General features: G+C 40.8%; 1 protein-coding gene across 3 annotated transcripts in view; it reads right to left on the bottom strand.

The window, feature by feature from the left end:
- The window catches only part of LOC126203922 (retinol-binding protein pinta-like), a 176,392-nt gene extending 164,253 nt beyond the window's left edge, over positions 1-12,139 (bottom strand). For all 3 annotated transcript variants that reach the window (XM_049938322.1, XM_049938320.1, XM_049938321.1), the window contains exon 1: positions 12,036-12,139. The gene's annotated coding sequence lies outside the window, so the exon portion shown is untranslated. The remainder of the gene's footprint in view (positions 1-12,035) is intronic.
- Between the last annotated feature and the right edge of the window lie 423 nt (positions 12,140-12,562).

Raw genomic sequence — 12,562 nt, 5'->3', positions numbered from 1 at the left:
CAGAATTTGAAAAAGGGTATCCCAGCCAACGTTGTCAAAAGACTTCTCAAAGTCTACTAAAGCTAGACGTATGTTTGCCTTTCCTTAATCTATCTTCTAAGATAAGTCTTAGGGTCAGTATTGCCTCACCTGTTCCAACATTTCTACGGAATCCGAACTGATCGTCCCCGAGATCGGTTTCTATCAGTTTTTCCATTCGTCTGTAAGGAATTCGTGTTAGTATTTTGCAGCCATGAATTATTAAAGTGATAGTTCGGTAATTTTCACACCTGTCAACACCTGCTTTCTTTGGGACTGGAATTATTATATTCTTCTTGAAGTCTGAGGGTATTTCGCTTGTCTCACACATCTTACTCACCAGGTGGTAGAGTTTTATCAGGGCTGGCTCTCCCAAGGCTATCTGTAGTTTTAATGGAATGTTGTCTACTCCTGGGGCCTGTTTCGACTTATGTCTTTCAGTCCTCTGTCAAATTCTTCACGCAGTATCATATCTCCCATTTCATCTTACTCTACACCGTTTTCCATTTCCATAATATCGCCCTCAAGTACATCTCCCTTGTATAGACCCTCTATATACTCCTTCCACCTTTATGCTTTCCCTGGGCGCTAATTCCCACGCTGTTTAGCGCCCGTAAACCTCAAACACACACACACACTTTATGCTTTCCCTTCTTTGCTTAGAACTGGTTTTCCATCTGAGCTCTTGATATTCATACAAGTGGTTTCTCTTTTCTTCAAAAGTCTCTTTAATTTTCCTATAGGCAGTATCTATCTTACCCCTAGTGATATATGCCTCTACATCCTTACATTTGTCCTCTAGCCATCCTTGCTTAGCCAGTTTGCACTCCTGTTGATCTCATTTTTGAGACCTTTGTATTCCTTTTTGCCTACTTCATTTATTGTATTGTTATGTTTTCTCCTTACATTAATTAAATTCAATATCTCTTCTGTTATCCAAGGATTTCGAATAGACCTCGTCTTTATACCTACTCAATCCTCTGCTACCTTTATTATTTCATCCCTCAAAGATACCCATTCTTCTTCTATTGTATTCCTTTCCCCCGTTCTTGTCAGCAGTTCCCTAATGCTCTCTCTGAAACTCTCTACATCCTCTGGTTCTTTCAGTTTATCCAAATCTCATCTCCCTAAATTCCCACATTTTCGCAGTTTCTTCAGTTTTAACCTACAGTTCATAACCAATAGATTATGGTTACAGTCCACACCTGCCCCTGGAAATGTCTTACAGTTTAAAACCTGGTTCCTAAATCTCTGTCTTACCATTATATTATCTATCTGAAACCTGTCAGTATCTCCAGGCTGCTTCTATGTATACAACCTTCTTTTATGATACTTGAACCAAGTGTTAGCTATTATTAAGTTATTCTCTCTGCAAAATTCTACCAGTCGGCTTCCTCTTTCATTCCTTACCCCCATTCCAAATTCACCCACACGTTTTCCTTCTATTACTTTTCTTACTATCGAATTCCAGCCCCCCATGTTTATTCAATTTTCGTCTCCCTTCACTTTATGAATAATTTCTTTTATCTCATCATACATTTCATCAATCTCTTCGGCATCTGAAGAGCTAGTTGGCATATATACTTGTTCTAATGTAGTAGGCGTGGGCTTCGTGACTATCTTGGCTACAATAATGCGTTCACTACGTTGTTCGTAGTAGCTTACCCGTGCTCCTATTTTTTATTCATTAGTAAACCTACTCCTGCATTACCCCTATTTGATTTTTTATTTATAACCCTGTATTCACCTGACCAGAATTTTTCTTCCTCCTGCCACCGAACTTGACTAATTCTCACTATATCTAACTTTAACCTATCCATTTCTCTTTTTAAATTTTCGAACCTACCTGCCCGACTGAGGGATCTGACATTCCACGCTCCGATCAGTAGAACACCACTTTTCTTTCTCCTGATAACGACGTCGTCCTGATTATTCCCCGCCCGGAGATCCGAATGGGGGACTATTTTACCTCCGGAGTATTTACCCAAGAGGACGCAATCATCATTTAACCATGCAGTAACGCTGCAAGCCCTCGGGAAAATCTGCGGCTGTAGTTTCCTCTTGTTTTCAGCTGTTCGTAGTACCAGCACAGCATGGCCATTATGGTTAGTGTTACAAGGCCAGATCAGTCAGACCGTTGCCCCTGCAGCTACTGAAAAGGCTGCTGTCCCTCTTCAGGAACCACACGTTTGTCTGGCCTCTCAACAGATACCCCTCCATTGTGGTTGCATCTGTGGTACGGCTATTTGTATCGCTGAGGCACGCAAGCTTCCCCACCCGCGGCAAGATCCATAGTTCACGAATTCTGTTGTCTAAAATCCGATGAGCACTATCAGTGAAATGAAGCAGAACTCTGTCCAGCATAAAGCACGTGTTTCGGTGTCCTGAAAAAACACACATTCTTGCAGATCACGAAAAATATTCTTAAAGGAAGCATTGAAATTTTGTCCATTGCCCCTGGATAGAAGAATGTGAGTCCCTAACATGCACTTACCAGTAATTTCTGACCAAAATTTAACAGAAAAATCATTGTCGATTTCGTGCGTCAACAATTGTGTGGGGATTCGCGATAGTTTATACGTGCTCCTTGTGAAAATTTACGGGGATTAATCTACTACCAGGAGCTGTAAAAAGTGAATTCTAATCCAAACATAACTTTTCCGCAGCCATTGTCAGATAATGTATTTTCTTCTTCCGTATGCAATGAATGAATGCTGAAAGTGTGGTCTCATATATTTGTACACTCTGTGTATCGACGATGTGCAACTAAACACAACAGAATCAGTTGTAAAATTTCTATGTAGACATGACACGTCACTGTTAAAGACTGTATTTGCATGATTTACAAATCAGTGATTTACAGAGAATAGATTATCCTTTAACCGTAACAGAGCACATTGCATGCAGTCTCTGAGGTTTACCCTAAAATTACTGAATAATCACTGCACTCTTGCAGTTTAAATTAATAGATTTTTAAAAATATCTCATTCAGGATTTTTCCAAAAACTGTACGCTACTGTCTTGATTACGAAAATAATTTCAACGTTCACATACTGTGAATGCTTTATTTACTTTTACTTCATTGTATCTTTTTTAGGTGTTTTCAACTTACTCTTAGTATTTCTGTCGTTTGTAATTCGTCCAGTATTCTGCTGTCGGTCGCTTAGAGTTTCCATAGCCTTTGAGAACCACCGTGAGCACTTTAGTTTTCATGCGGCATGGAAGCAGACAGCCTCCGAATGCCATTTTGACGAGTTTCTTGCGGTGGCTGAAACACATTCTGCCTCAGTTCATGAACAATGTAGGTTGGAAGCTGGCATGAAAATATGGCTCTTCCCAACGCATTCGAGGTTTATTCTGTAGGGGACAAATCAGGGAATCAGACAGGCCGCTCGAGGATTCGTGCATTCCTCAAGGTGTTTGTGGCGTGAACTACTGTATGGTTTGTTCCGTTATCTTGCTGGAATATGTCATTTGTTACCCTGGTCATGGAGGGTGTGTCAACATGTTTTACTGTTCTTGTGACATACCGATAAGGAATCAGCCGCTTTTCAGCAATTACCAAATGTGACATGTTGTCGTACCCAACAGCAACACACACCGTGATTCCAGGAGTTTTGAGAGGTATGAGTGTCAAAGAGTCGCTACATTTTGTGACCTATCACCAGGTCGGCTACGGAGGTGACGGAACCGATCTGACTGCTAAAAACAAAAGCAAGATAGACAGTGAGCGCTAAAAAGTGCTAATCAGTGTCCTATTCGACTCTGCCTGTACACCGTATCAATTTTTAATGCCTTTAATAAGGTGTCAACTATAAACGATGCCTTACAATTCGAGATTTCTTCCAAACTTCCAGTAATATGTTTCCAACTGTTGTCACCTTTCTACTCATCAGACACAGTCCAAAAATCCCTCGATATTGTCGTGGTGTGGTCATACCGGTACCCCCTATGCCTACTCCTCTTGCACGCTGCTGCCCTGTGTCTACTACGTAACCAGTCGTTCTGCAGTCATCGAACTGCAGGGAACTTTTTGAGCTATCTGTCGGTATGACGCTCCCAATGATTCGACCTTTCTCAAAATATGGAAGGTGGTGAAAATCTGCACACTCACGTCTTCTAGTCATGCTGTGTCGCGCTCTCCACCAGAAACGTTCAACTGTTGGTAGACGCACTCAAAACGCAATACACACTCACACCATTCTTCATCAGTGGGAATAGTTTTGTCTGTACTGAAAATAGACTCCAATAGGAATAAGATTTTAACCAAAATACTCCATGAGGAAGGACATGCTGAGAGTTTTCGCAGCCTTTGGGAACCTGTGTGGGCACTTTTGTTTTCATGTGCCATGGAAGCAGACAGCCTCCGAATGACACTTTGAGGAGTTTCTTGCAATGGCTGATACACATCCTGCCTCAGTTCATCAACATTGTTGGTTGGAGGATGGCATGAAAATATCCCTCCTCCCAACGCATTACAGGTTTATTCTATGGGGGACAAATCAGGAATCATGATTTCCGCACTTGTGTCGGTAGGTGATTTCCCTGTTTGCTGTTATTTACTGTTAAGACCGACACGAGTCTTACCCTTGCAAAAGAGCATTCATTTCGTCTTCAAGTATGATCATAAGCAGCTGTCATATAACATCATGTGTCCCTGATAATTAAAAAAAAGGTTACTCGAGAGAGTTGTACCGGGAGGAAGGTGTACCTAGGAACACGTCATGTTTCCCGGTCCGTGCTTAAATCTAGTAACTGATTCTGGAATCACATGAAGTAATGTGCACCACGAACCGCTATAAGCTGTGTCCGGCATTATCTGCTGTGTTCGTTGTTATGAGATGTAAAATTGTGTTTTGCGCACCGTTTATAAATATGACTATTTCTACGTATTTAAGTGTTGTATAATAAAGCTGTTTGGAGAATATAGTTATTTTTTTTCAGTTACTGATTTTTTGATGAGTAAACCTAGTTGTAAGTTTCTAGCATGAAAATGAACAAGGTCTTGTGGCATGCAGCACGTGAAATTTGCAACGAAACTGAGTTTCTTTATCAAGTTGTGACATATCCACGAAAAAGTTTCCAGCGATCGAGGAAAATATCTGATTCATTATAATTCTAGTCTTGGATCATAAAGTTTGTACGCAAGTTATTAATTTCGGTCAGTAATGACCATCTGCATTCGGAAGCAAAAACATGTTGCATAACAAATATCACGCCATTACATGTGACTGCACCATCACATCTAATGGAGTGATACGTGTAATGCAACATGTTTTAGCTTCCGACTGCAGATGGTCATTACTGAGCGAAATTAATAATCTATTTAGAAGTAAACATTGTGATCTAAGACTGGAATTGTCATAAAACAAAGAGTTTCTTTAATTTGTTAACAATCTGCCCTTTGTTGAAAACGGAAATATGCATTTGTCGAAAGCTTTTAAATTGTAATTGGTGTCTGATAATACTTCTTCCCAATTTGATTCCATTTATTGATTATTATAGCCAATTACATACAGTACTGACAAGATGTTTTTCGAAAGGAGCACTGTAAAATCTCAACAGAGTATTTGTTCGTAGGTACATGACCTGTTGTTGTCGCTTGGAACACTTTTTAATAATATTCGGAAAAACCATACTTTTTCGGAGTAGTTTTTGTAATTTCATAAAAAGACTACAGCACACATAAAGTAAATGCCATCATTTCAACATGAAATACGAAAATATTATAAACGTCTATTACAGGGCTCTACAGAAGCGAAAATCTGAAAAGTACTCCGAGGAACAACACTCTCTCAATTCTTCAGTAATAGTTAAAGTTGTCTGACTTACCCTTTATCACGAATAACAGGACGCTGCTACTTTTTCGTAGTGTCCTTTTATAGATTACCAAATGGTGATCATATAATGGAGGCGAATCCTTAATACCAAGTGTCAGTTATCTGAAACAGCGAGCTGAATGTCTGTTTACAGTTTATGACTAACACGTACATTCTCTGTAAAACAGAAACTTCACTCAAGAGGACCGATATTTAAGATGACTGCCAGACAATTAAAAGCATTTGTAATTAATTACTGTCTGCATGTTCAATAGATTCCAGTCCTTTACTTGAAGTAATGGTAAGTCCACGGCAAAAGTTTTTTCTAAGTAACAGAATAGGCCAATCTACACAAACATTTAAAAGTAGTGAGCTACTCCACCAGCAACTTGAAGTAGTACATTGTGCAGTTTTTTTACATTAAAACTGTTTGTTATGGTGTTTGTAGAAGTAATATGAGTATTTTGCAAGCATCAGGCTGTTCACAGTAGCTGAACTGCTCTGATGAGTTGCCTCATGGCACACATACTCCACTTACCACAGAGTAACTTCTAATACTCTCAAGAGCACACAAAAGATAGAAATGAGTACCACTTCTTTAAAATTCATATTCACATTCAATGAGATTGTTTTTGTTCAACAGATCGCTGTGGCAGAGCGGTTCTCGGTGCTTCAGTCTGGAAACGCGCGACCGATACTGTCGCAGGTTCGAATCCTGCCTCGGGCATGGATGGTATTGATGTCCTTAGGTTAGTTAGGTTTAAGTAGTTCTAAGTTCTAGGGGACTGATGACCTCAGATGTTAAGTCCGATAGTGCTCAGAGCCATTTGAACCATTTTTTTTTCTTTTTATGACCTTCGTATGCAGTTGATAGTAGTTTTATCTGCTTATCTGTCGATCGTGAACGACAGACAGGTTGCGAAAACACTTGAGATAGACTATTTGTCAGTGTGTGTATATGGTATAATCAGCTTAAGACAACAAAGTAAATTTTCGCCTGTGCTAAATAACACTTCCTCGATGAACCAAATGTTGCTAAAATTCTCGGACAGTGTGTCGAATGATTTCACGAAAACCTTGTAACATTCCTGAAATCACCTGAGCAACAGAAACGTACGCATTTATGGAAATCAGAAGTTCCGTACCTTGCACCTTCGGTTTCGGCGGTCGTCAAAACAACTTTTTTTATCCAATTTCAGTGACAGCGCTGTTACCTGGATTCCAGAGTTGACAAATACTGCCTGCAACCTGCATTTGTGTTTCACCACAGTTAATTGACTACCTGCATCTCCCATCAATAGTGGAAACCATCGTAGTGCGATGATGAACAATTGCGCTTTCGAAACAGTGCAATGTTTTTGCAAGACAATCCACGGCAACGTAGAAGCGCCTAAACTACAGACTTGTGTTGGATGCCAGTCTAAGATACTTTTTGACCATAAACGATTATAACCAAGAGCTGTGTACCACACTCTCCGGACAAAATTATACTCATTCCTTTAAAATAAAATACTGGTAGCCTTGGAGCGTTATATAGGATGTTTCAGAAAGAACGACCTGATTTTAAAACCTTATATTTATTGATAAAAACATACTACGAATATTCGATGGCCTGCACAGTACTCACAAAATATTAACGTTTTAGCTATGCTATTACAAATGCTGCATGTGTACTCCAACAGCAGCACGAACAACTTATAGACTATAGCTGAATTCGTCATAGAGTTTACACAATATCTTTCCCATTTCAGAAGTTATGGTGGCTGTTATTCTGTTCGTCACTTCTTTTATGTCATGACGCAAGCGGGAGATGAACACACCTTCCTTCACATATCCACACAAGAAAAAAAAAAAAAAAACACATGGGATCATGTCTGGCGATTTTGAAGACCAAGAGTGCGGGGCACTGTCTCGGGGTCCCGTACGCCCCATCCGGCGTTGAGCTATTTTCGAATGCTGCAGAGTTGACTTTTTCACAACTTTGGGAGAATTCCAATAACTTTCTTCTCCAACAGTTTGGAGCTTCACACAAATGGTTCAAAGGGCTCTGAGCACTATGGGACTTAACTTCTGAGGTCATTAGTCCCCTAGAACATAGAACTACTTAAACCTAACTAACCTAAGGACATCACACACATCCATGCCCGAGGCAGGATTCGAACCTGCGACCGTAGCGGTCGCGTGGCTCCAGTCTGTAGCGCCTAGAGCTTCACACAACATCGTACGTCAGTTTCTCAATTCTGGCAAGGGTGCACGGGACCCAGAGACACCTACCCAGCACTGTTGGCCTACCAGACCGCTAGACATGACCCCATGTGATTTCTCCTTGTGTGGATATGTGAAGCAAAGTGTGTTCATCCCCCCTTACCCCGTGACGTAGATTATTATCATTATGTGAACTTTACGCCGAACTTAGCTGTCGTCTAGATGATGTTCGTGCTGCTGCTGATGGTCTCATAGAGCATTTGTAATAGCATAGCTGAAACTTTAATATTTTGCGAGGATTTTGCAATCCTTCCCAGGTTTATAGTATTTTTTAAAAATAAATGTGTAGTTTTGAAGTCAGATCATTCTATATGAAACACTCGATATACTGATGTACAACTGCTAGTAAAATGTGCAAGGCGTCCAGTGTGCTGACGACTCGATGAGACGGTTAACTCCCGTTGTGTGGTGTTGTAGTTCAGGATGGAGGTGGTCCTGTGATGGTTTTTCAGGTAGTTTTCGTAACATAAGGTTATCGTGGACGTTAACCAGAATGTTTATTTCAAGATTCTCATTTTACCCTTTCTTCTGCTGCTTTGTGCTTCATGATGAGTGTTTTGTACACACTCCCGTCTTCCACGTTAACAATAGCCATCTTAACACGACTGCACGCATGCGTACTGTATCGCACTCGACTTTCCCGTTAGATCACTCGATATTTACGCCAAATAAAATGTTTGGAACTATGTGGAAAAAAGTGTGAAACTATGTAATCAACATCTCCGCTCTGCAGTATTTATACATGAGTAAAGGGCTTCAGCTCCATACCAGTAAACCCTCGATTCTTTAGAGACTCGAACTCGCGTGTAAAGAACAGATCGAAATTTCTACAACAGTTACGTTACAAATGATTTAGGTGTTAAATACCGGGTGATCAAAAAGTCAGTACAAATTTTAAAACTTAATAAACCACGGAATAATGTTGATAGAAAGGTAAAAATTGACACACTTGCTTGGAATGACATGGGGCTTTATTAGAACCACCCTATATTGCTAGACGCGTGAAAGATGTCTTGCGCGCGTCGTTTGGTGATGATCGTGTGCTCAGCCGCCCCTTTCGTCATGCTTGGCCTCCCAGGTCCCCAGACCTCAATCCGTGCGATTATTGGCTTTGGGGTTACCTGATGTCGCAAGTGTATCGTGATCGACCGACATCTCTAGGGATGCTGAAAGACAACATCCGACGCCAATGCCTCACCATAACTCCGGACATGCTTTACAGTGCTTTTCACAACATTATTCCTCGACTACAGCCATTGTTGAGGAATGATGGTGGACATATTGAGCATTTCCTGTAAAGAACATCATCTTTGCTTTGTCTTATTTTGTTATGCGAATTATTGCTATTCTGATCAGATGAAGCGCCATCTGTCGGACATTTTTTGAACTTTTGTATTTTTTTTGGTTCTAATAAAACCCCATCTCATTCCAAGCATGTGTGTCAATTTGTACCTCTCTATCTACATTATTGCGTGATTTATTCAGTTTGATCACCTGGTATTTTTCGTTGGGCATGTAACCGAGAAAAAGTTTAGAAGAGGTCTGAACTTACGTTTAAAATTTGTTGGAAGTCGGTAAGGGCTCTCATTGTCAAACACTGGATGAAAACAATTTGAGTATTTCGTGCTCCGTTTTCCACACATCTGTATATTAACGACGCCCTTTCTCCTGAACCGCGTGTCGTGCAACGATAAGATGTACGGATACATCTAGTGGTACATTTTAATACCGTCTTCAATATGTGTTGCGGATAGAGTTACCAGTAGAGTATTAATAAATTAAAATGTCATGCCTGCTCTAGGAAAGTATGATCACGAAAGTCAACACCACTAAGTGGAGTGGCCGCGCGGTTTGAGGCACCATGTCATGGACTGCACAGCACATCCCGCCAGAGATTCGAGTCCTCCCTCGGACTTAGGTGTATGTGTTGTTCTTAGCATAAGTTAGTTTAAGTAGTGTGTAAGTCTAGGGACCCATGACCTCAGCTGTTTGGTACCTTAGGAATACACACACATTTGAACATTTGAACATTAAGCAGGAAGTACTCAGCAGGACATAGGAAGCATCCAATTTGCACAGTCAAATCAGAAATCTTCTCTGGGACGATAAAATGGCACGAAAAGCAAAAGCGACCATGTACCGCACCTATCAGGTACCAGTCCTTACATATGGTTTAGAACAATGTACCCTCCTAAACAAAGGCTTCAGCAGAATTCAGGCGACAGAAATGAGATTTATTAGAACTATGAATCAATCAACTAGAAAGGACAAAGTCAGAAATGGGGGGAACAGAAAATTATCTGTTACTGAGATTCGCTTATCAATGTCAGAAAGAAACGCAGGGTTTAGTGGTATGGGCACGTAATAAGAATGGACAGCGAAAGACCTGCGGAAAGGTATATCAACCTGAACCTCGTAGAAAGAAGACCACGGGGATACCTGGGAAATGCTGGATAGAGACTGTAGGATCAGATGTGTGGGAGGAAGAACACAAATGGGAAGTTGTAAAATGTATGAAGACAGAAGGAGATGGCGAGCGCTTGTAGACCGCACCTGGGAAACTGGAGTTGGAAAATTATGATGACGGTGGCTGCTGCTGCAGTTTTACTGCATGAATAGCGAAAATCTACGAGGGCCAATGAGAATGTAAGGAACGACTGGTCGCGAAATGGAAATCGCGGTGAAAATTCGATGAAGCTTTGAACAGGTGCCTTTGTGCAGTGTCTCGAGTACGTCCGTAGATACCGTCATGTCGCACTTCTCACTTCTTAGCGCAAAGTAACCATGTAAAGGTGCCTACATAAATAGTATCCCCCGCCAAGTATAGGTGCCTGCCGTGAGGTTTCGCCTGATTTCATGTAATCCCACATGTTGTACCTGTCATGCATTTCCTTCTTCATGACAGTTTTCAGCCGCACACAGCAGGGGCAATAAAGATGTTCTTGCAGCGTTTTCGATGCAAAATGTTTGATCACTCACTATAAAGCCTGTAATTGGCTCCCCCTGAGTTTCATCTCTGCTCACATGAACCGCTCACTACGAAGACATTTTGGCTCAGACAACGACTGCAGTCCAGCATAGAAAATTGCCGGAAAGCACAGGAGGCTGTCTTCTATGACGAGAGTACTGGAAAATTGGTACAACGCTACGACAGTTGTCTAATTCGGAGTGGCGGCTATGTAGAGAAGCGGCTGGAAGGTGTAGCTAACTGTTGCAAATAAAACAGTTTTGATTTTCAATGTGGTTTCTATTTCACCATCGATTGTTCTACTTTCAGAACAGCCCTCGAAGTTAGCAATAACCTTCTTTCCTTTTATCATTAAGGTTTTAAATAGTGTGTAAAGTTTGTTGCAAGTCACTAAGAGATCTCTTGCTGAAACATGGGTAAGCTATGCTGCGTCACATCATACACGCAGTTTCTAATTGTAATACTTGTCTTACTGAGTTAACCTTTTAACCTAATAGTATACCTCTTAATGAGTGGATTAATACTCTTCATGAGTACCTTAAGACTGTAAATGCGCTCAGTAATGACGTGAAACATTGAAAATAAAACCCGCCAACCTACACTTGCGATTGTGCATCGTGGACGACGAAATGGGTCAGCCGTTTTGTGATATAGATGGCACACCTGAAGAACTTTGTGTCCTATCTGCTTAGTGGAATAGAGAACATTATAAAGGACAGAGGCAGTGTTACACGCGCGATTAATCTTGGGGTTTAGCCAGTGTGCTTGTGTATATTAAATTTTCTGTATGGATTGACTCTCCATAAGACACGGCTTTAGTGTAATTTCCTTAATTCCGATGTTGGCAGTAGAATAACTGAATGTCTCTTACCTGTACAACCGATCACAGAGAGACAAAAATAAACGGAAGTTTATTAGGAATGAGCAATAATTAAGCAGAAGTTTACAGTAAATTTTTCACTAACCTTTGAGTGACCCGCTACACGAGTTTTAACACTGAGGGTGGCTTCTACACGCGGCGTAACGAGCGTTCACACAGCACTCACACGTAATGTATCTTTTAAGATACCGCTCAGTATCTGTTATCTGCGAAGCGATATCGCAGCTATAATGAGTGATAAGCATAGATTAAGTAATGAACCCGTGCTCTCACGGAGGCGACTCGAAAGTCCGAAGCTGCATGTTTTTATCGGGCTACAGTAGTAACCTACCGAGCGCAAACAAAAGCCCATACGTAAAACGGAATTGAACAGAGTCCATTATAATTGTTTAAGGCGTACCAACTTTCTCACCGTCTTAAGCCTTCTGGGTGACATTTAAATCTGAAGTACTCAGATAGCGTGGAATATCTTCAACGTTAACCTGATTACACGACCAACATGTTCCTCATCTTCCAACTCAGTTTATGTTCGAAAATTTCAGTGTCTTATTTAACATGAAACTATTTTTTGTAATCAGGAGTAACTTGTACTTTTTTTCCAGTTACGCAGGA

Source organism: Schistocerca nitens, chromosome 9 (assembly GCF_023898315.1).
Source record: "Schistocerca nitens isolate TAMUIC-IGC-003100 chromosome 9, iqSchNite1.1, whole genome shotgun sequence".
Taxonomy (NCBI): domain Eukaryota; kingdom Metazoa; phylum Arthropoda; class Insecta; order Orthoptera; family Acrididae; genus Schistocerca; species Schistocerca nitens.
The sequence above is the reverse complement of the archived record's forward strand: the minus strand, read 5'-3'. Positions and strand labels throughout refer to the sequence as shown.